At 33.7% G+C, this 25,511-nt stretch overlaps 2 long non-coding RNA genes across 2 annotated transcripts in view; one reads left to right on the forward strand and one right to left on the reverse strand.

The window, feature by feature from the left end:
- The window catches only part of LOC110344963 (uncharacterized), a 29,254-nt gene extending 25,040 nt beyond the window's left edge, over positions 1 to 4,214 (forward strand). The window contains exon 3 of the long non-coding RNA XR_002387968.2: positions 4,034 to 4,214. This is a non-coding gene — a long non-coding RNA (uncharacterized LOC110344963). The remainder of the gene's footprint in view (positions 1 to 4,033) is intronic.
- Positions 3,637 to 25,511, reverse strand: part of LOC110344962 (uncharacterized) — a 43,872-nt gene continuing 21,997 nt past the window's right edge. The window contains exon 2 of the long non-coding RNA XR_002387967.2: positions 3,637 to 13,651. This is a non-coding gene — a long non-coding RNA (uncharacterized LOC110344962). The remainder of the gene's footprint in view (positions 13,652 to 25,511) is intronic.

Raw genomic sequence — 25,511 nt, forward strand, 5'->3', positions numbered from 1 at the left:
TTAAAGTTTGGGTTTTCACATGTGTGCCTCAGCTCATCCACAAACCTTAAGATTTTGGAATTCCTGGTATACACCTTGTAGTATTTATTATTTATATGCAGTGAGACATATACAAGAATAGTTACATGTATGCGCAAAGAGCTTCACAACTCAAATGTCAAGGAGAATGAATAAATAAATTGAGGATATTTACATAATAGAATATGATTCAGCATGAAGTAAATAAAATGCAACCATATGCAATAATGTAGATTTCTCTGAGCTATGTAATACAAACTTATATTAGACTACATATGAAATCATATTTTTGTAAAGCACAAAACAAGCAAGACTATCTTGAAAAGGTAAACTCAAAGCTCAGGACAATGGCAGAGGTAGGTGAAAATCCATATGTAAGTGGCATGCTGCATCCTTCAAGAGGCATCATTTCTATCAGGTCTGGAAGTCAGGGTAGAGGTTAAATTTGTAAAGGTCACATTCCATAGGTGCTTTCTGACCTCTATAATAGTAACTGCTGAGGGAGAGAGGCAGCTGGAGGAAAAGTACAGCCGCTTCCTCACATTTGCTACTGGGCATAGTGGTACACACCTGTAATCACAGAGCTATGGTAGGCTGATCGAGAAGTATCATAAATTTACTCTCAGACCTGGGAATTTAGTGACTTCCACGTTTGAAATATTCAACATATTAAAAATAATTAGAAGAGATAATGATTAGCTTAGAGTGAAGGGCCTGGCTTCAATCTTCAGTGCTACATTAAGAAATTGGTGCTGCTGAATTCCTTAAATTGGGTAGTAGATTTATAAGGGTTCATTACATTTTATATGTTAGGTAGTATTTATCAAATAATAGACTCCAAGAAATAATTCTAGGATATATCCTAGGGTGGTGGGGTAGAAGAGAATAAAGATTAAAAATCAACTCTTCTCCCGAGATAGAGAACTTATTCTTCTATTCTTTTGCCCCTGAAAATTACTGTTCTTTTTTCCTTTGTTTGAATAAAAAGAAAAGGTATATCTTTAATTAAAACATTGCATTACATGATTCTATCTAGCAATTTCAAATTCTTCCATTAGAAAACTTGTCATGATTTCTTGTCAAATGCCAGCTAAATGTAGTCATACAAATCTTAATTCAATGAGAAAGTGATACTTTACATAGTCCTTGTTCTCAATAAATATCTTTCATGTTGCTTACCTGGTTCCTCAGGTAAGTGAAATGTGTTGAAAGATCTTTGACATTTCCAGGTTGAGAAAAAGCCCTTATTCCTCTAAACTATTATGTGCCCAGCATTCCCCTTTATTTCTATTCTACATGAAACACACAGAAGATGTGATTTTTCCACAGAACAGTAGTAGGAATACTGGACTAAAAGTTAATCAATGAATTTAGAAATTTAAGAATCAATTTATTTGTAATCATTGGCTTCTTCCAACACAAAAATCGTATTTGGGTATAAACATTCTCAGGTGAGGCTGATCTGAGATGGTGTTATATTAATTTATACAGAATCTCCTATGGGTATGTTACCATCACATATCTTCAAAAAGCATATGGTAGCTCAATCTTAGTATGCATGTGATATAGAAATTCGTTATCTTTTTAAAAATATCTAAATCTACCCCTGGGAAATCATTAATTCCATGTTATATTTTGAAGCTTGAAGGCAAACTTAACTACCAGTTACTAATGTAACATATGCTCCTAGAAAAAAATGTGTTTGTAACTGTAAATATCTGTAACTACTTCTCTCTGTCTCTTTCTCTCTCTATATACACGTAAGTATGTAACACTGAATAACATGAAAGTATAAATGATTATATATTCTTGCTTATATTTTTCTTTGATAAAAACTCAATGCTTTTATAGAAAATGTAACATCTGATTTTTATATTTGCAGGCAGGAATATTCAGAGTAATGCTAATTTTCAGAAAATTAAGTCAGTATAATAAACACTATGTTAAAAGTAGATATTCAAACTAAATCTTGTTTCTCTGGTGACATTTGAAACATGCCATCTGTATCGTGTGCTATACTAGAATGCAGAAACCAGTGTCTTTACTTTAGGTGTAATAGTCATTCTACTACAAATGAATTTATTGGAGAATACCTTTTCTTCTGAGAAACAAAGAATAACCCATAGTTCTATGATAGACACACATTCTTAATTTCTTGTAATATGTGTCTGTAGTATGTCATGTACCACGTGGTGCATTAGATAGATGAACTCCCTAAAAACAAACAAAAATGTGGAGGGAGTGTATTGCAAGGGGGGAAAAACCCTCTATAAATGGGTTAATTTAAAATAATAGAAAACAAAGTATGCATTTTGTCCATCTTAACTGAGTCAACTTATACATCTCATTTAAAAGATACTTTGCTCAAGTCTTCTAGCAAAAAAGAAAAATGAGGGCAAGTACAGTATAGGAGAATTTGTATGTGAGACACACTGACAGATTATAACATGGTGTCCCATTAGAGGACGTGGTGTTTTGACTGCATTGGCTACAGAGGGCTATAATTTAAATGCTATTAAAGACACATAAGATCTTGCACGGAGACAAGGACATTGAAATCTTTTGGTCTGTAGTCACAATGCAGATAAAACTGTTCCTTTGATCTTGCAATGCCAAAGTCTGCTGTCCAGAAGGGAAATGTCTTTGTGTTTCTCTCTTAAACTAAGACAGATTTCATTTTCCATCTAAGGCATTTTGTTAACACCACATAAAAAGTAAAGCACATTTTATCAAGCAGAGCTTAATTTTCTTCCATTGTTATTTTTGGTTACATTGCATAGTGCAGAAAACAATATGCCCAAAATATGCCCATCTGGGTTGACAGTGAGTCGATTCAAAAATGTCTTGATATAAATCACTTAGTGGCATTTGTACATTGGGAATTAAAAGGATTGTAGTTCTCTTTTCAGCTTTATACATTTGTCTTTTGAAACAATAGGGAGATATTTTGCTTGTAAGAATAAACAGAACATAAACACATGTTTGACGTGTAAGGAAATGCCGTAGCTAATTATTTGTAATGAAATATATGCTATACTATTTGGAAATCATACTAAATACAGGTCAAGTTTCTAATTTGCTGAAAAATTTGTGAAATGTTAACCTTTTTTAGTTTTAACTTTTAATTTAAAGGCATACTACATTTTTAAGTGGAAAGACTGATATAGGAGATTTTCATAGTAGGTCCATTATGTCTTTATTCTTTGGCAAACCAGACAAAAGGAACCAGGTATTGTAATTTGCACAGTCTTAATGGCTCATCATATATGATTCCATTAATTTTATGTAAAAAAATATTAGTTTTGGATGACAGCATATTTATGAATCCAGAATATAGTATATTTTAGACATTTACATAGTGGTTATCTTTTATATTAAAAATTAATGAGCAATAGTCTTTTTAAATATAAATACTGAGTTAGGATTATTTTGCCAAGATTTAACTTAATATTAAAAATATCATTTGTTATACTTATTTATTCTCATTAAATGTAAAAAATACTTTTAGTTTCTTTTCTAATTTGGCGATAATTGAAAGCAGTATGTTTAGTGGTCAATAATAACGAAATTTATGTTATCAAGTGGGAAAAATCTTGATAGTAAACTTTACTAAGTTAGGTTTGGATAGTTGAAAGGCACAGTATCTAATGCATAAATCATCTGTTCCTTTTCCCGTTTTTTTTTTTTTTTTGGCCTTTTTACATTTTACTATATATTGGCATAGCAAAATTCTAAAAGTTAACTTTTTGACTTAGAGGTCTTTGAGAAGTTAAGGGTGATCTAAAGTGTGAAAAGACAGAGAAAAAAACTTAATAAATACTATTTCTGATACAAATCATGTGCAAAGAATAACAATTCAAATTCATTAGGTGTTTGTGCAAAATATTCATCAACAGGCAAGCAAACATTGAAATGCAGAGCCTGTGGTTGAATTCTTCACCAATCTGGTTATCTCCATACTTAAGAGTGCTTTGTGTTCAGTTGAAACAGAGGCTTCTTCTGCTTTCTGTTCCAGAGTTGGGGCTGTTGAGAAGCCTTTGCCTGGTGTTTATTGTTACCCAGCTCTCGCCTGTTATAAGAAGAAGCCCTCGAATGGAGCCACCCTGAGAGAACAGTCTCAGCATGTTCTGAGCTCAAAGCATATGCTGAAAGATGAAAATCCTAATTGCAGACTGATGTGCCCATGGTGTTTTGTGTAAGTGAATCACTTGGCAATACAAAGCATATTCCTGACATTTTAATAGAAGCCCTCAACACATCAATGACATGAAAAAGACCATCATATAAAAACAATTCTGCTTTATCGATTCTGAAAATAATTCATCTGTCTATGAATGTCCAGGAACCACCCAAGATTGATGAAGAATAAGCTGATGAAAAGTACATTATAGTTAAGATAAGAAGGTGACAGTGTGAAGGGCAACAAAAACAATTCTGGAGAATGTTTTATATATTTTGTATCTGATTTAGAAATGGCTTTTTAAAACTTCATATCTGCATCCTTCTAGAATCCATAATTGCTAATGATTACAAGTATCAGCTCCAGGAAGACTGCCTAGTGAGTTTTTCTGAGGCAGTAAAGATAAACAAACCAGTCTCTATCTAAACAAATATTTCTTTTATGGTGATTTAAACCCTCAGCATATAATGGGGCAGTAAGACATTAGGAGAATTCATAGTATCTTTTGGCTGTCATAGGAACAGTTAGCTAAAACTGACAAAATGCTTAAGCATACATAAAATCAATTTCCTAAAAATGTTACAAATATAGTACAAAATATTCTCTAACTAGAAGATTTTAGATATTAGAAACTGAATAAAAGGCATAAGCTTTTAAAATCATTTGAAATTGACTGATATGTTGAGAGAGAGAGAGTAAATGAGAATATTGGGGTTAAATCATTATGAATGTAAAATTTAAAAGAAATAACTGAGTGAAGAGAAATAGTAACTTACATAGCAAATTAAGGCAAATATTATACAAGGGAGACTATTACCATATTATAGAGGAAATGTAGGTAAGAATAAAAATAGAAATAAAAATAAAATTTGTAACTAAATAAAAATTGTATGCAATTGTATTTTTGCAGAGTGATGGTATGATACAGCAAATCCCAATCTTTTCTGAAGCAAAATAGTTTAGATTCTAGGAGATCATTTGTTATAATTTTGACTAACAAAGTAATTATAGGGCATTAGTAAAATCCATTTTATTCTTAATTTGATGAACAGAAAACACTAATGCTCTTAAAATGAGGGAAATAATTATTTATAACCATTTCAAATATAAATTTAACAGTCTATTCATCAGTATTCTTTTCTGGTTACTTTTAAAGAAAGAAGCAATCTACACAAACAGTTTATACATTTTATCAGTTCAAAGTCACAAAATAGCCTTCGATATTTAGTGAAGCAGAAATACAGTTGTGGTTGCCCAGAATTTAATTCTGTACTTCTATCAGAAGTCTCTTGATTTCTACAAAATTGACAGGTGTCTGAAAATCGCGCTGATGTGCTACATGAGCAACTACAAAGCATAATGATTCTTCCAATGCTGTCTAACTTGAAGCAATTGATTCTCTTTCAGCAATACAAATAGGAGTATATATTTGGGGAAGCTACCCTCTCTCTCGATCATTTGAGGCAACGAGGCGAAAATGGAGTCACCAAAGAAAACATGAAGAGTACTGTGAACATGAGTAAAGAGAGGTTTAATTCCCTAACATACATTACGTTTAAAATGGTCACATGTGGAATATGACCACAATGTAAAGTTGTAGATTATTAAGAGAAGACAGTGTCCAACTGCTCTAAATGGTTCAGTTAGTGACACATTGTAAATTTGTGTACGGTTCCAAAAAGGGGATTAGTAATCAAAGACAGTGCTCACCAATAGCCAAGCTTCCGGAGCTGCCGCAAAACATCAAAACAATTAGGGCTCTTTGGAACCTGTACTTAACTTCCTGCCATGGGACAGGAATCCCAGCTGCTACAGTAGCAGTGGGTCTCCAGATGTCAGGGCTGTAAGGATATTGAGGTAATTGCAGGAAGGAAGGGATACAATTTTGCTATCACAGATTACCCTGCCCATTGAAAACCCTTGATATGGCATTAATGTCGGTGCTTGGATATGCACATTAGGAACTGGAAGTGTTCATGCTAAAGTGTGGAGGTTTCTGCATTTGCATCTGCAGAAAGGGAAAGGCCAGAATTATTCAAATGCAGGTGAAAAAGAGAGCTAGTGCTTTCAAAGCAACATCGTTGAGTTTATAAAGCATCTCCAAGATTTAAATTGGTGTTACCATAAGTTTGCTTTATAAGATAAAAAATTCCAAGAATCAGTTTTAATTTAAGTGTGCTAATAACATAGCTTATCCATTGCATTGAGAGAATATGAAATCTTTGGATACAGAAAAATTAAGCGGCACCTCTATTTAAGGCTGTTATTTGATACTAGTGACGGAATAGATAAGATAGGATGATTTCCATTATTCAATAAAGAATAATTTCTCTCTCAACCTCCCTTGTGATAATATTGAAAATACAAGTTATTAAAAACTCCGTAAGCTTTCATTTAGAAGCTAAGGTCAAAGGGACATAATTCTAGATCAGAATTATGAAGAATCCATATTTCTCTGTCCAAATCAATGTACATTTGCTCACAAATTATTTTGATATCAATTCAACTTGACAATTTCTTGTTCTTTCTAAGGATAGGTATGATTTGTTTTACTAAGTACATAAATATTAGTTTAAGGTTTTTTCTTTTTTGGTGAATTAGTAGAATAGTTGGTACCTTGACCAGGTTTGAAAAGGCTGTGAGTTGTGATTCAATTCTGAATTCATTATACCAGCCATGCAAGTAGGACTTCTCATCTTCATATCACCTACCCTATACTTGTACTAAAAAAACAACCTCTGCAAAGTGTTTATGGGTAGTCACTTAAAATTATTGACTCACACTGTGTAACAGTTACCTACCTAGCCACAAATCACTTGTGTAATTCTTGTGCCAGCCCCCCCCCCCCACATTCTGCAGAATTTGGGAGTTAGGACTGGAACTATACACCTGTCTTGCTATACCTGGCACATGACATCTGACCAAGGGACAGCGGGTTCTGGACAGTGCCACTCAGATTGTCATCCATATCAAAGCCGCATCATTCATTTGCAAAGCTTCTAGGGTAACTGTTCTTCTTTTGAGTCCTAGTTGATTTGTTTAATATATTAGAGGTCCTATAGCTTAGTGACATCTTACATTTGATAGAATCTGGACAAAATTGCAAATGGAGGTATTGAATTAGAAAGGCCTTGTAGTGCATTTAATTTAAAAGATACTTAAGAAAACCAGCTAAAGGCTACTCTGGGCAGGGCTGAGCACTGAGAGGGAACAGTGATTAATTCTTTGGAGCAAGTGGAATATGGATAATTAAAGTAAGAACAAAGTAGTAATTAATAAAGTTTTGTTAGTCTAGGAAATATTGCTTTGTAATATAGATGAAAAATTTAAAGCTAATTCAAATCTCTGTTTAGGAGAGGTTTATGTTTTTTCTTTTAAAGTTTCCTGTATTTCAATACATATAAGAAATCTTTCACTAAAAGCAATCTCTCTCATAAGTCATTATGGCAAATGAGCAAATCAAAATTCATATAATTTGTTTACTTATTTATTTCTACACACTTTGGCCATTTTTAATAAACAGAAAGGCTGAGACAGGAGGATCTCAAGTTTGAATCCAGCCTGAGCAATTTAGTGACTTATCAAGGCCATGTAGCTCAATGTGAAGGTTCAATCCCCAGTATCACCAAAAATAATGTTATCAAATCAAACTAAGAAGCCTTCTTTGGTTTTGGATCACCTTAGAACTAGTTAGAAATGTGGGGTCTCAGTTCTTGTCTTCTGAATCAGAAGCTCTGGGCATGAAGCCCAGCAATCTGTGTTTTAACAACCCTGCAAGTATTTCTGATGCAGCTACAGTTTGGGAAACATTGACCTAGAAAATCTATGATAGTTGGAAATGCTGGTTTCAGTAACTAAGTATCAAGAAATAGCTTCACAGTACATCATTAAATGAAATTGTTATTTCTTCACAGTGGGTATAGATTCAGGATAAAAAGTGGTTTATCACATTTCAAGTGCCTTAGCAATGATAAATTCTTATATCAACACTTCCCTTTTATTGTGTGTCATACTAGTTATTACCAGGCAAATCCTTCTCTGTAATTAAAAATGTGACATATAGAAATAAAACATCATTACCCTATTTTTTTCATGAAAACCTATAAGAATAATGCCATTTTAGGATATATTTACTACAAGTTTGAGCTATAAAGTTTAAAGTTTCCTGAGTTTTATGTTTAAATCTTTTTTTTTTTTTTTTGGTACTGGGGATCGAACTCAGGTCCTCAGCTTGCAAGGCAGGCGCCAGAACCACTGAGCTAAATCCCAGGCCCCCTTAAATCTTGACACTACAGATTCATGGCAATATGTTCAGTGACACTACAATTAATACATGAAAGGAATTGAACCTGTAACTATCTTTAGGGTCTCTGAAAGACAAACCTGTTATCTCGCTATTCATAGATCCAGAGAACTTATTAAGACTTTATATTTTAAAAACACAATAAAATGAAATACAGGATGTTTAATTTTAGTGTATTGTTCTTTCATATCAATATATTTCCACCAATAGACACACACACACACACATACACACACACACACGCAGAGGAGTATGAAGTCAATACCTTCCCTACCATCTTGTTGTTAATTTTCAAAAGTTGATAGTCCACAAATATCAGACCATTTTAATGATTAATGATAATCTCCAGGTTCTTTTCAAGATTTTTCTTTTACTCTCAATATTTCACGTGCAGCCAGGAAAGTTGTGATTTAACACATGGACAAAGCCAAATGAGACTCACTCTTCAGCTAAAATCAGTTCTATATGCAATTATTTGAATAGGATCTTATTTTCTTTTCTACAGAAAAATGATTCCTCTGGAAAAATATTACTATATTTAGCTATAATACACAGGAAAATTTTTCATGTCCAATCAAAAGCAAATGATTTATTTGATATACTTGGCTAGCATTCCAAATTTTCAAATAAAGGTACACATTGCACATCTCTTAGAATGCTTGTGTTATCCAATAAATAACACGAGTGATAAATATACCACTGAAATGATAGTTTTAGGGCCGGGGATTTAGCTCAGCGGTTTCGCCGCCTGCTGTGCAAGCGCAAGGACCCAAGTTCGATCCCTGATAGCAAAAAAAAAAAAAAAAAAAAAAAAGAAATGATAGTTTTATATATCCTATAAAATTGTTTTTATATCCTGAAGAAACATTTATATTATAGAAACATTTATATTATTTATATTTTAGAACATTTATATTTTCCAGTTAGTACATAAATTTTTGTTTCTAAAGAAGAAACCAAAAACATCTGGACAGCTGGTTTTCAAACGGGCAGTTTTGTTCTCTCAAGGGCATAGGCAATGTCTGGGTATCAACATGGTAGGGTTAGGAGCTAATGCCACCTGCTTCGGAGAGTCAAGGATGGTGATAGAAATCCTTCGACACATAGGGAATCTGCATGACAAGGAATCACCTGGTCAAAGTTAACAAGAACGCCACTGTTGAGCAAAGCTGGCTAGAGGAAAGTAAAGCGTTGTTTAGTCACTAAAAACTGGCCATAGTCACTACAATTTCTGTGTTACCCACCTGGGAAAATTAAGCCCTCAGTCATAGCTGCGTAGCCTTTTTCTCTACTTCGACTGCTGTTGTCAAGCCTGGAAAGTCTTTCTTCTCAGTCGTGAAAGCAGCACTAATTATGGTAGAGCAGCATCAGATCTCCATTTATAAACTACCGTTTTTGCAACGGCATTTTGAGTTATGTGTCACATTGCCTTGTGTGAATGTTCAGCTTTGTTAATCAACTTCTTTCTCCTAAGACAAGTCATTACGTGTTGTTTCTTGGAATTACACTGCATCTTATAAAAAGTAGTCACTTCATTCTACATAACTGCTCCTTCTAATAAAACTTATGAGTTCATCTCTTTCTAAATTTTTTAATGACTGAAAATTAGTTGATAAGATACCAAAGTGCGGCCCAATTTCCAAACAAAATTTATTTTGAACAATATATACCATTCAATATGACTTTTAAAACTCCTATACTAGTTCTGGAAATAGTTTCTTATGTATATGATATAATTTTTTTTACGAACTAAAAAATAGGTTTTAAGTTTCCCTAGCTAAAGATGTCATTGAAAATTTAGTATAATTTTTCAACATAAAGTTAACGATAATGTTTCTTGGTATTTATAGTTTGCAATTTAAAAAATAGATTGAAAATAATGGTTTTTGTACAATAATATTTGAATTTTCATGGAGTTTCATTAGTGTTACTTGTAGATTATACTTAGGTAAGTGGTACACAGCTACACTCCTGTCCTTGAAACTTCTAGGAGTAGGAGTTTGGTATGTAACATAATTATTTCTGCAACATTTGATCATGTATATTTTTACTAAGCTTACAGATACCACCATATAGCTCTAAACTTCAGTATAAATCATGGATCTCTTCATGTAACATTGAGAAAAATATCAAACCCAACTGTGACAAATTAGTCTACAGAATAACCAAGGGAGTGGGGGATACCAAGTTTCCCTTCATTTGTGTTGATTTCCCTTTACTCAATTGACTAAGGGAATCTGAATTCACATAGTACTATAGTACTTAAGATTTTTATATTATTTAAATTAAGATAGTCATGGAGACAAGGTATGTCTTGATGTATTTAGTTAAATTGGAACCCCTAAAATGCAAATAAAAATCTATAAACTGGCACAAAATTATCATTTTATTTTTTTAAAGTTATAATACTTTTATTTTATTTGTTTGTGACCTCAATGTTTTGAGACATATGCTCTGAATAAGTAGCAAGGAGTATTTGATTGAGAAAACTGAGAACTATGTAAGTATTAGTATCTCATCAAAATTTCATCTCTAATAAAGAGAAGATCATCTTTTAAATACTTAAGTGAAAACATACTTATAACTAAAAAGTTTTGATTTTTAAAATACATCTTACGACACACATTGCTAACTATAAAACAATGTAGCAAGGTTTTGGAGGAAAGACATCCTACTTTTCTAATTTACAAAAAATTTCATTTCCAGTAACATCACCACATACCTTTTTGTGTGCTTAAAATGTTCATCTGAGTATTTCTTTTTAAAAATGGTTTGATTTTCCTAGAAAGATGCTTAAGGAGTATATTTAAACTTTTGAAAAATTTGATTGATGAAAATATTTATTGCTATTTTTAATATCTTGGTCTTAAAAATACTTGAGGTCTATCATTTCTTCAAGAACAAACTATTTTCTATAGGGTATGCCAATTACTTTAAATGAAAGGATATGGCTGATGACATGCAATAAATATCTGCATACTCCAACCAATTCTTTTTGGAATTCTGCCATTTTTTTTTGGGACTACTCAGAAATCAGAAAATAAGATTTATTCTCTTTTTTAAATATTAATTTTTAAATTTTTAAAATATTAATAATAGGAAAAGAACTTTTGAATCTCTGGTAGAACTTATGAAATAACTTACCTTCTTTTCCTTGGAGAAAATCTCTTTGTTCTGGTTAAAATTCAGGACTGAGAGTAGTAAATAATCAGAATACAAATAAACTCAAATGAGAATTATATGTAAATACAAAATATATTAATTTATGTACACAATTTGGAAGTATGTCAGATATATATAGAAGTCAGAAAATACATTGACAATTGAAGTAAGTTATATTATAAGTAATATGCTCAGACAGTTTAATACATATTATTGCTTACGTTGGATGGTAGATACAGATAAACTTAGATTTCTCCTTAAAAATTTCCCAGATGTGTTTCTGAGAAAATATTTCTCAAATATATTTTTTGAGAAAATATTTTCTTTGTCTAAATGAATGCAAAACTATAATTACCCTAATGGCACTTACACATAAGTTAAATGACTTTAAGACAAATTGCTTGTTAGATTTCTTCATCTTCATGTGACTATGACAGTTCCAAGTTTCTATCACCTCTAAAATTCTGTTAATTCCAGTTAAATTAAAAGGATAAGGCTCAATTATGAATTGAGTCTCCCAAACTCATAGTGAGTATGCAAGCCATTTTGTCATTTTGTTTAATAGTAACATCCTTAAAATCCACATTTCAAATTAGCACATTTACGAAAGTGGCTGCCTGATATGTATATGTGTACAGATGTTCCTCTAGAGGAGGGGCTTTTTCCAGAAATCTACATGTTCCAAAGCAAACTAGCCTCTGGTGGATTGAAGGGGACACTGAAATGCAGGATCTCCTTCCCAAACTCCCTCTTTGTTTCTAGGGGTGCCAACCATGGATCACCAGAGGCCACACAACTACTATGTTTTGTTTGTTTTAAAGATAAGGGAATGAGAAGGAGGAAAGTAAAATAAGAAATTGTCAAAGCCAGTGATAATGTTCATGGAAAATAGGGACACAGGTAGGAGGAGAGAAGAATTCGCCTGAGAGAGGGGTCCAACATGTAATAACTGCATGTCTTCCGAGCCAGGGCCTGACCGGCTGCAGCTGGGAAGTGTCCTCTTCCAGTCTCTGAACTCAACTTGCCATATTTTTAATTGCCTGACAGCTGATTCAGTTACCACCACAGAGGCAGAAATTATAGCTTTCAACCTTTCATTTTATTCCTCTTACCTATAATCCAATAGTTCCAGTTTGTCTGACCACTTGAGAAAGTTTTTGTTGTTGTTGCTGTGTGTTTAGCTTTTTTTTTTTTTTCTTTGAATAGTGCAGCTTCGGGGAAACACTCAATGTACTTTACACAGTAGACAGTAGACAGCCCTGGAAATTCTTCATGAGAGAAAAAAAAAGGTATCCTGCTGGGAACATAAAATGGCACACAGGGTACACAATAATGATTCTCATAATTGAGATTGCCATGTGTCTTATTAAAAGCCATCATTTACCTGGAGGTCTTTCTTGAAGATTTTACATAAGGACATTTCTCAAAGCCTTACTGATCTATTTTCATATGTATGTTGTTGGTTAGGTCCTTCAAAGGGCTTGAAGGTTTACTTTTATATTTAAAAAGAGCAAAGATGAAAGCTATTATTTGAATACAGAATTGCATTCAGCGGCACCAAGATGCTTATTATAACTGCCCTGATGAGACAGTCGAAGCGTCTCCGAGATGCCATTCTCCTCTAATGTGTGTTTAGGTGCCCTGTCTGCTGGTTTGCCTAAGTGATGTGGCATACATTTGATGAAAGGACGTGAACAACATCAATTATAAAAGACATCTGCTAATGAGAGGAAGAAAAGGAAGAGAGGAGAGAGGGAGAGACAGACTAAGGAAAAAAGGGAAGAAATTCTCTGACATGGAAAGAACAAAGCATTTCAATTGAACCCAAAGAAATGACATACCTTAATCACATCCTAATTTTAGGGTACAACTAACCAAGCTCTCTACTATCCTTTGGAGATATCCATGTTTCTTCAATTTCGGTAGAACCATTATTCAAATTGCCTTCAGCTTCCTTCATGAATTTGTTGGTCATTTTGCCAAGATCCCTATGCAAAACAGAAAAATATATTATGTGCAACTCAGGCCACACTAAGCAAATTAGCTAAAATTGATTTTTATCCCTTCCCAGGGTGTTTTCCAGGCCCGCAATCCATAGGGAGCTGTCAATTTTTGACATCTCAAATGTTCCCTTTTATAAGACCCCGGAAAGTATTGTTTGGGTTTTTTCCTGCATAAATAAGCATAGTCAAATAATAACCAGGGATCTCTGAAAAGAGAAACTAAGAATTTTGGTTACCTTCAGCATGCTAATTAATTTAAGGATTAGTTTTTCTTCGTATGTATTTCCCATAGGTAAAGAAATTTTAAAATATTAAGTAATATTAGCTCAATTAGTTACAAAATCTAAATTTTATTCTTATACATCTTAAGTGTATTAATTTTGTGTTTGTCATCTAATATTCTCAAAGAGACTAACTTATCTATTAATACTGTCACATTTATATCATTTTTCTAGCTCATGATAATAATTGCATTTTCAAATATTCACCAAGAAAATATTGAATATGATTAAGCAATGTGATATTTTTCTCTTTTCAGTTAGGTTACATGAAGACCAGAAAATGGGTTTCGTTTCAATATTGGAATAGAAAATATTTTGTTCGAAAAACAAAAGGGAAGAAGAGAAATGAAAACAAACTGTAAGAAACATTGTTTAGGATTTGCAAATTTGCTGATCTCCTTAGGTTAGTCATTATAGATCTCTTCCTAGGCATGCATTTCTATTATTTTCATCTCAGAAGATGATCGGTGTTTTCTTGAGTGTCTTTCTTAGGGCAATAAGTTTTCTTCCCATGATATTCTGTGTGTCCTGGCACCTGGGTGCCTCAGCTCCAGGACTACAAAAGCACCAAAGACCCTGTAGGCTGAAACTGCAAGGAATGTGCTCTGAACAACTTCCCAAGTTGCTCACTGCCACGCTGGTCTTTTATGGAGACAAAGGGCTGGGCAATGCGGGGAGGGGCATGATGGTCGCCGCATTTCCTGCCTGGAGTTTTAGGTCCTGTTCACTCTGTTTCACTCTGTTGTCCTATGCATGTCCGTTTAGTAGCCAAATGACTAACAAAGGGAGAGTTAATCTGCACAAATAAATACATCAGATATTCTTCTAGAAACCTGAAATCAATGCTCCCTTTGAAGGTTGATGCTGCCTTTGAAGAGAAAAATTTCCTGCAACTGACAAAATTCTTCATATTATGGATAGCGACCTTGAGGCTGAGACTAAGACTCCACGTGGCTGAATAAAGTTAAAAAGTTATGCTAGTAAACTGCTGAATGGGTGCTCTCTTTTGATAAACAAATGGATGGATGTGTTGAGCCCGTAGACTCAGGGTTTTTAATACCATGAATAAAATATAAATTTTATTAATTCATATCATAAATATCATCTTTAAATGCTATATAATAGTCTCCTTGGATGGGAATAGCTAGACTGTAGAATGTAACCTAACAAGAATATTGTTGTTTGAATTAAAAGTGTGTATAAGACATTTTAATAATACTAGAGTTTATGTAAGATTGTCAGTATCTTCCAAGTTATCTCTTATTGAACTATGATGTAATTTGTTAATCTCTCTCTCTCTCTCTCTCTCTCTCTCTCTCTGATGTTCCTATTGGCTAAAGAAATTTAAAAATTGCAAGATCTTAGAAGGTGGTGGGAGACTACAAAATGTGTTCTTATTTTTTTCATTTGTTGTAAAACATTTTTAAAATTAAAATATCACTGGGGCAATTTCTTGGTTGTATGACCCCTGACAGCTACTATCAATTATATTTTAACCTGTTAAGGGTCTAACACTTTCTCTAAAGCACAATAAGCCAAGTTTCTTCAAGTGTTGAGCTCATCCATTAAGAAGAGTTTGTTACAGAGTAGGCTGGTGTGCAGGCAGGCCAGAAGAAGGGCAGATCTCCTTAGTAGAGGGTCTTTGTGTGCCTCCTACTCTGAGCTTCCTACACACTGCCTGGCATAGACTGGGGCCAAGCAGGCAGCCCTCACTGTGGGATGCCAGAAGGGACGGTGGAAGCCAAGGCCCCGAGCAACAAGCTGAAACTTGCATGCTTGGCAAACCTCCGATGCCAAGGTTTACATCTCTAATAACACACTCTCTGCCTCTTTGGTAATGATACCCTGGGGCTGCTGGGAGGGGATTCTTTTTATAGGAAACATACTCATAAGGATTTAATATTATCTTTCTGAACCCTTTGATTCAATAGGGTTTTTGAAAAATTTCCCCTCTTATTTTGTAGACCCTATAATGTGTGCCAGTGTTAATTCTTTATGCGATAGTAGTATGTAATCAACATCTTTCTACTGAGCTCAAGATTCTTTTTCCTTTTTAACCATGTGCTTAAAAACGTAAAATATCTTGCCACTGAATGTCTTTTTTACAGACTGAAAAGACTTTTAGGTTAAACAACATTTGTTAGGTTTTGATGCAATCAAACGCAATTTCAATCTTCTTGAAATATTCAGCCTTGCCTCTCTGAGATTGCACATATGTGTCAGCTTTCAATTTTTCTCACTAGTGTTTTTCACATGAAATCTATTTTCACTGAGAAAATGGAATCTTTGTGTCTTTGTCTCTAGGCGTGCAGCTTTCAGGCATGTTCTGGCAGGGGCTTTGACCGTCGAGGCACTGGGGGAGGGGCCTGGCTGTCGTTTGTCAGCTTCCTTGCATCTGTAATTTCTGGCCACTCAGCAGTATTAGAGGGTCTTAGGAGGGGGGACAGCAGGGTGGGGGCCAGAGCTCGTTATTGGTGGAAGCCAAACTCAGAGCCCGATGTTAATGATTAAAAAGAGAAGGCAGAGTCTGAAAAACTTTTACTGTGCTTTAATGAAAACGATTTTTTGGAAATGGCTAATTTACAAAATTGCACATGATAACATTTTCAGATCTCAGTGTAGAAAGCCCCTGTCCATATTGTGTTACCGATTTCATTGCTTTTAGCTTGGCAAGGGCTCACAAAACTATTTTAATTTTCCACCAGTGGCTTCTGGTTATTTCTGCTCTTATTTCCTCGTAACAAAACTGACAGCCCAATTAAACATCTGCATTTTTTTAAAATCTGGATTTTCCTCCATAACTATTTTGCTTTTCTTTCCAGATGTTTTGGCTTCTTTATGATTTTAATACATGCATTCTATTTGAGAGAGAGCTAGATGAACTGACCAGATGCTTCAAAATGAAAAGCCTTCTGATATTCCAATAAAATATTCAGGTCACTATTTTTGTCTCTTTACGGACATGTTTACATCAGAATACATCTACTGTCTATTAGCACTTTACTATGTGAGTATGTCTTTGAACTCATTTTTGTGGAATATTAGAGTTCAGAATTCACATTGTGATTTTTTTCATTATTCTCAGCAAATAAACAAAGCATCCAACTTGGTTACCTCAGTCTCGAGTAACCAATTAGAAGTTGCTGTGATTTGTTGTTTTCATTACTTGTATCTTTTTTCTATGAGAGATAAGTTCTAAGCTACATGAAGAAACAATGTATTTTAAGTTAGTTTCCAGCTTTGGACAAACATTAAAAGAATCATCCATATCTTGCCTTGAAGTGTCTAGACAAGAGTTAAAAGAGTCTCATATATTTTGGAAAACCTGTTTCTCATAATTAATAACAGAAAACTGGGTAAACAGACTTTTGCTGACAAATGAAATGGAAATACTAACATATACACAGAAACAAGGAGAAGGGACAGTGTATGGGGACACCAGGAAAGTGGTTCGGTTCACATACACTCATGCAAGATATACTCGTGCAAAACTTCAGGGTAAATGATTATCAATTTTACACTTCTGACTTTTTAAGCACATGCTTATAGAATACAATCATTTCTCCCCCTGCTTAGTATTTACAAGTGATCTCAGGGTTCTTATATGTTGAACAGTCAAGTGGGAAATCATTTCCTGGAATCCAGATTTTCTAGACAAGTGAACATGAAAGAAGAGAATATTCTTTAAACATTATTATGAGATTTGAAGAGTTTATTCTTGCTGCATACTTTTGAGTATACGGAGTAGGATAATTTTGGTATAAAGTTATTTTTTAACTTGGGGTGGGGGCTGGGAGCTGGTGAGCATATATACATGGGATCTCAGGCAAACTAAATGCAATAGTCATTAATTAGATCACTGGGCAACGTGACCCACTTGTGCTTAAAGCTCTGGACAAAACCTCCCCCTGCAAGTAATGTGTCTTTATCATCTAATTTTATCACAAAGTGCAGACTGTCTGATCTCAGTAATGACCTCAAAAACCATAAGCTAAGATGACATGTGGTGTCCGTGTGTCTTAGAAACACAAAAAGGATTTAATTTTTGGGTTTTTAAAAACTGAATTATCTGCTTTACTTACAGTTAATTTCTATGAATAAAGTACTTGATCCCTAAGTGACTTTTAAAAAAATATGTTAAAGGTGATTTTTCAAGAATTGTTAAATATTAAACCAAACAATTAAATGCTTATTTCTGGTTTTGTAGAAGGAATAGAATAATAAATGGTGGCTAAAGTAAGACAGGTTTTTGTTTTATGATGCACTTTAATTGTAAAATAAAGAATGTATTTTTACTATTCTAGCATAATATATACATATACATAAATATATATATACATATACATATACACGTATAAACTTAAGCTGTCACATAGCTAGAATTATGTGCCTTTCTTGTAGGTTCTCAGTAAATTGTAACACTAGAAAATGAGCATAGAGATTGTCCTGAGTGGGAAGGCAGCAGTCTTTGACCATGTGTAACGTATGTCTGGGTAACTGATTAGAAATTGGAAATGAAATTTATGTTTTAGCCAAATTTTTAGTGGCTATAATTTTAAGGCTGGGAGATTTTACTCAGAACTGGCTGAGTCTAGTTACAAGTAAACCTCTATTAGTTAATGTTTTATATACACGTGAGTGAAGAAAAAATATATGATACATTTTATCTCCAGAATCTTGTATTTACTGTAGAAGTTGGAACCAACCAAATGAATTTAAAGAAAGAGTTGAATTGGAAAAATTATCAAACTGTAACTTAGCTAATTGCAAGTAAAAATAAAACATTTGCTAGCTGTGCAGTTTTAGTAAGTTTCTAAGTGATTAAGAAAATATGCAAAACTTTAATGATTAAATTTAAAGTGTATTTACTTGAATTTTTGCTAAGAATGGACTATATATGCAGTGTTTATTAGAAGTATATCTGTTATTGAGAACATTTTTATAAACATAAAACTATCAAATCTTAAATTACAAAAAATTTCAATGTAGTTGTCCTCTCTTAGATCCTTGTCTTTAAAAACAGTAAAAACCATTAGGTTTTAGGAGTCTTGTGTAATTTGCATGTTGATACTTTGGAAAACATGTAATTTTTTTTTAAATGTTTAGGTAAAGATCTCTTTGGAAGACTTTTAGATACATACCATAAATTTTTAACTATTAACCACACATTCATATGAAAACAATTCAAGTGAGAAATCAATGAGGCTATTTTCCCAGGAAGACATTATATTGTACACTTATGTCATCATACATAAAGTTCTTGGAAATGATTTGTGTTATAGATTGTGTAGATGATATGAGGTCCATTGTTTGGGGGAATAATCTCACAGTCACTCGACATTTGGTTATGCCTATTTATCAGGTAGATTAGATTCAATAGAACTATCACTGCTTGGCAGAAAGAAAATTTCCTTTCTTTTCTTTGGCTCCATCAGAGCACAATGTGCTAGTCCTTAGGTGAAACTAATAGGAAAAATTTGGCATATTTTATTAAGAGAACAACAATGAACTCTGTGCATAATTATCACAGAGTTAGTAAATCAACTTTCTTGTGTAGGGAATTACTAAGATTCATTTCTTGAAGGTGAGGTATGGAAGAAAAAATATAGATGAGTAAACTTCAATAAAATGCATGCCACTGAACTTGGGCCAAGTTTGTCACTCTGGGCTGGTGGCACAGTTAATGGGTAGTGTGCTTGTCTACCATGCAAACAGCCTTAGATTTGGTCTCTAGCACTCAAAAACAAAGGAAGAAAAAGGAAAAAATGCTTTGATGAAGACCTACAATAAATAAAGCAAAGTTCCAAGTTAGGTTTAGATTTGTCCAAATGGTCACGCTAGGGGTTTGTGAATAGTTCATGAATTTCACTCTTCAACTGGGTGCATGCTTACCTAATTCTCTGTCACATAGTCTTCTTGTTTCCATTTACTTTTTTTTTTCTTTTTTTGGTACTGGGGATCGAACTCGGGACCTTGTGCTTGGGCGGCAGGCGCTGGAACAACTGAGCTAAATCCCCGGCCCAAATTTTTAGGAACTTGTCTCATGAAAAACTGACAATCTATTTTCTAACTTCTGCTGTTCCCTCTTTAATTTACTGATACAGTTATTTGTAAGTTTTCTCTAACAGCTATTCTAAAGAGATAAAATATGAGTATGAATTGAAACTTGCAGAGGTATTTCTCACTGCTTGGGGGGACCTGCCTCCTGATACCTTTAGAAAGGTACTTAACAAACCTTGGACAGAGGGTGGAAGAAGATGGTTAGGTACAAACTGGCCAATCCCCATTACAGAGTTGACTCAGGAGCCCGGGAATTATCTTAGTGGCACCACGCCTGCCTTGCAAACTCAAGGACCTGAGTTTGATCCCTGGTACCAAAAAGACAAAAACAAATTCAGACTTGACCCAGGAGATAAGAAACACTTGGAGGACAGGTACTATTCTTTCACAGAGAATTTAGCAATTGAAACAACTCCTCCCTGCTCCCTCATAAGATTCATTATTATAATCAAAGCTGTAAGACTCTCCCATACTTTCTATAACAAAGAAATTCTTTCAAACTTGATCCAGATTTCTGGAGATGTTTGGGTCTTGCATTTTGTGTGCTTTAGTTAGCCTATCCCTATATATTTCCTGTCATTGCCATGTTTCCAAACACGGCAACCTGTAGTACACACTTAGTTCACAGGAGTAAAACATGTTATTTTGTTAATAATGTGCTAATGCCAGAAATTATTAAGATCGAAGAACAGTTTTTACAGTCCATTCAAACATAAAGAAATGATGGTTTTGATGGACTTACATTGAAGCAACAAAATTTTAATTGTACTGTAATTATAGACCAGGCCAGGACATGCATATTGTCTGTAAGTATCAGAAATGCTGATTTCATTACATTCTCTCATCATAATTTCTTCTGTAAGAAACAACAGAAGTTGCCTTAGAAAGATCAATTTTTTGCCTTTCAGAGTTAAACACTAAAACTATTACTGCCACCCAATTAACATTCTTTCTTCTCTCTTCTTTCTGACTGCTTACAATGTGGTTTTCTAGCTGGAAAATTATGTTCTTAAATTTTAATCTTAAAAAATAAAAGCATAACATTTGCCATGGTGGTTTAAGAGGTGTTCATGATACATCTCATTCATTCTATACTCTGACACTCTTTGAGTCCTGTTTTACAATTATCAGGGACTATTTAAGCATAAATAAGCATAAATAAAAATAATATTTGACATAGGTTTCATTTCTATTTAAGTAAAAAGCTTTAATGGTGTTATTTGAGAAAATTCCTGACTTTTAAGAAGCTATGGATTAATTCATAGATTGACTAGAAAATCCAAGTGTGTATCATGAATTTTGTTAAATTTTACTTGCTTCCATATAAATAATTAAAACCTTAAATATAGGACATGAGTTCTCTATGGAAGAAAAATGAAAACTCTAGCAGCATCAGGTCTCAAAAGTTGCATGCACTTTTTGAGACCTGATGCGGCTGGAGTTTTCACTTTTGCTCTGAGTGAGATACAATATTCCTAAAGTTTTCAGCTTCCTTTCATTGAAGTGTGTAAACTGACCTGTCAGATGTTACACAGAGAATCAGACACAAAGACAGAAACAAGCTTTGCCTATTTCTCTTGTTTCTTCATTCTCTAAATGAGTACACATTGCTGATATAAACCAAGTGTGTTTCACTTTATTTGGCAGATCCTATTCTTTCCTTGGTTTCCGCAATTCATGGGGAAAGAATAGAGATCAATAGCTATTTATATATCTGGGAATAAAGATTGAAAATCACAGATCTATCTTTTGGTCTTTCTTTTCTTCCTTCCTCCTTCCTTTCTTCTCTCTTTTTCCCCTTTTTCTTCTCTTCTTTGTTATTGGTATATTTTGCATTTTCTCTTGTGTATTCTTTGATAGACAACAGTGGTCAAGCTAAATTTGCTGAATGAGTTTAAATCCTTCAATTTCAATTAAATCTTTCAGTTTCTTTAACAATGATTATTAAGTAAAACTGCTTAACCATTATTTATTTCTCTTTTAGTCCAACACACAATTTTTATTATAGGCCATGTAGCAATATCATTTCTAAAGTAGTTAGCTTTCACTAAGTTGACAGTGTAGATTATGAAATTTGTTAACAATATATTATTTTTACAAAAAGTTAACAATTTTTATTATATTATTAGATTTTCATGTATAATTTCAAGAAAATTTATTTGGTTATGGTCTTGAAGATCTATGAAAAAGTATTTTTATGCTAATTATAAGCTTAGTAAACCTAAATATTTGAGATAGTTGTGGTTTTGAGGGGCAGAGAATTTTTGTTGTTGTTGTTGTTGTTAATGGAATTAGAACATTTTAAACTCTGGAAACTAACAAAACAATAACCATTTCATTTCATTCTCTCATCATATTTATTATATTTATTGGAAGCAGAACAGAGCATCACTAAATAGAAGACAGAGGAGAATGCAAACCAATTTCCACTCTTACATAAGCTTTCAAAAACTTCTAAACTTTGAAATCCAAGGTTTAAACATGCTTGACTTTCAGTGAATCTAATTAAAAAAATAGAATTAAGCATCAATAACTTTGATAGAATAAATTACTGTATCCACTTTTAGTAATTCTATATGCAACAATTACAGCATTTTCTAGGTTTAAAAAAGTCATTTGCTTCCTTTCACTTCTATATGGGAACATAGAAAGTAAACTGTATTATTGAAGGACCGAGACACAGTTTAACTAATGCAATTATTCCTAACAAATATTTGGTACCATCTTGGTTACACATTGGAAACCATATATTCTTAAGCAGAAACAATTCCCTCTGTATGTTAACATGGTGCATAACCCTGGATAGAAGATTAGTGTGTCTTATTTCTTATACTCTTCCACCTCAAGTGTTACTTTCATAAATTGCTTCATGATCAAGGATGAACACAACACTGAGGATTGAAATGAAAAGAGAAAATACCTTAAGTGAGATAGCAGAATTCTTCTTTAATGGGACAGAGGAAAGGCCAAAAAAAATTGGGGGCACCCGAAATAAATGCTCAATTTTTTTCCATGAGAATATGAAATTGATAGAGATCATTATATTATCAATTATTTACCATGTCAAGACTAATGGTAGACTTTTCTCTTAGTTGTATTTACTTAAATGATTATTTAGAAGTCAGATCCTCAGAAGCCAGAGCTCAGTCTATTTCTGTGTTGCTTTTCTTATCTCTCAGTCAAAATATCAAGTACTGTATTTGAGGGGCTCTGGCAATAAATGCACAATGCATTAAAATCTCTGACTCTCCAGAGGAAGTGGGCAGGGTAAAGAATGAAATGAATACTTAACTAAAGACAGAGAGTCTATTTGAGTCAAGTGTGAGTCTGGTGGAAATATGCTGAAAAGAAGCTTATAGAGGAAAAATGACTCAGATGTATGTGAGGAGGAACATGTTAATGCCAGGGCCTAGGTTTTCTGATTAAAACATGGGCATTTGTGTGATGTCCTAGCATTCGAAATATAAAGGCAGCTAAGAATCTCTAAGAATTCTAAAATTCTTGTTGAAGAATAGTGAAAACAGTGTAAGTTAGAATGCTAATGTTCCAATAATAAGTATTCTCTGGCACAATGCCATCATTAAAATGAAATATGTTAGAAGATTGATCAGTATTTGAAAGCTGAGAAATATTTCAGAAGAAAAAAATAGGTCATTGGATCATGTTTTGGCTTAAACAAATATGTGAATGGTCAGGACTAGAAATAAACTTACAATTGACACTTAGAAATAGTTTGTTAAACTATGTATCTCTAGCATGTTTTTAAGAATTTGTAAATTTTGAACTTATATAGTATTTAAAATGAAGGCTAATAGAATGCAAGTATTCCCCCAGCTAACATCTTGCTTAAAATGTATTCATATGTGAATTACTACATTTTCAGCCTACAATATTCAAAATATGGCTGAAAATCACTACACTAATCTTTGGAAAATAATACTAATTTTTTATGAAAATACTCATTTGGTCAAATATTTAGAATTTTTTAATGCTAATATATTTTAAATCCAAACTCTTGGATATACAAAAAGAAAAAAAATGGAGAAGATGTGATATTTACTGGCAAGGAACCATAGCCTCAGAGCTCTGAGATCTAGCTTGATCTGCAACATAAACCATGTCATACAGACCCCTCTGAGAGCTGGGGTAAATCCTAAGAGATGAGCTCCTGAGAGAATAAGTGTAACAATAATTACCCTATAAATATGATACATTGGAATCTCTCAAAAGAGTCTGTCTTTAATTTACATTCAGTAGATACTACAAGTTTCACTATAGCTATGTCTCACCATATCCATTAATTACTGTCCTCCTACAACGAGACACCTGCATCTCTTGCCAGGATCATAGCCACTCGGCCACAAGCAGTCTCCTGGCTTCATCCTTACTGAGTACTGTCACTCCAGCCTAAGCCACGCTTCCTGCAGAAACCACCATACCTCCTGAGAGTTAGAAAGAAGGCACATATGTCCACTGGTCCATGCTTAGACTCTTCAAGAGCTTCTTATCTCCCTGACAATAAAATGCCCAAACACTGCCCATGGCCTGTCAGGGCTCTCCATGGACTGTGCACCCTCCTGCCACGTGGTTTTGCCTGTCTCTGTGTCCTTGTTCTCTCTATTTTGACTATACTGGCCTCCTACTCTTCCTCAAACATCCTAATGACATCCTGGGCATTTGGAATTGCTGTGCCCCTGTTCTAGAAATCTCTTTGAATATTCAAGTTTTTCCCACTACTCTTTCATTTAAAGATCAGAGCAAATGCTACTTTATGAAGCTCTTTCCTGATAGCCTTGTATAAAACTTCATACTCCACTTCCACCCTCCTTTTACTCTTTTCTTAGTATTTAGGGTGACGTGATTGATTACACGCGTTCATTGTGAGCAGAGAATTTGTTTGCTTACCATTGTCTCTTCACTGACTATAATGGTGCCAGACATAAAATAATTGCTCAATAAATATTTGTTGAATAAAAGAATGAAAGGATAGCAATCAGTCTCAGAGTTATGTGAGCCATAAGATCTCTTTGGATTACACTTATTGCATTCCATAGTTACCTCTTTTCCTAGAGTTATAATAGTATTTCTAATTTATGTAATCCATTTGCTTACCAAGTTTTGTTCTTTGAAGAGCTCATTACTTCTACTCTATAATGATTAAGACAGAGAACACTCCCATTAAATCTGTAAGAGTAATGCTATCTTCAGTACTGGGCATTTATTGAGCATACATTTGTAAAGTCATAGGAATCAAACAAAATTCAAGTCATACAATAAAAAAATCAAACTCTTATCTGACTTCCCTTAATTCCAAGGGTTTCTGTATTCAGCTTAGAAAATACATAGGATTATTTAGATGTCACCATTTGTGCACAGAGAACTTAGTACTCTTAACATTTCTAGAGATATTTCAGTTCTAGAAGCCATTCTTGGGCTTCTGCAGGAGTTTTTCTAAGTCTTTACCCATTTAGTTCAGTATTTCAACAAACACTTTGTACCTACTA

Source organism: Heterocephalus glaber, unplaced genomic scaffold, assembly GCF_053883595.1.
Source record: "Heterocephalus glaber isolate CG9 unplaced genomic scaffold, H.glaber_assembly_v1.0 deba00001600, whole genome shotgun sequence".
Taxonomy (NCBI): Eukaryota; Metazoa; Chordata; class Mammalia; order Rodentia; family Bathyergidae; genus Heterocephalus; species Heterocephalus glaber.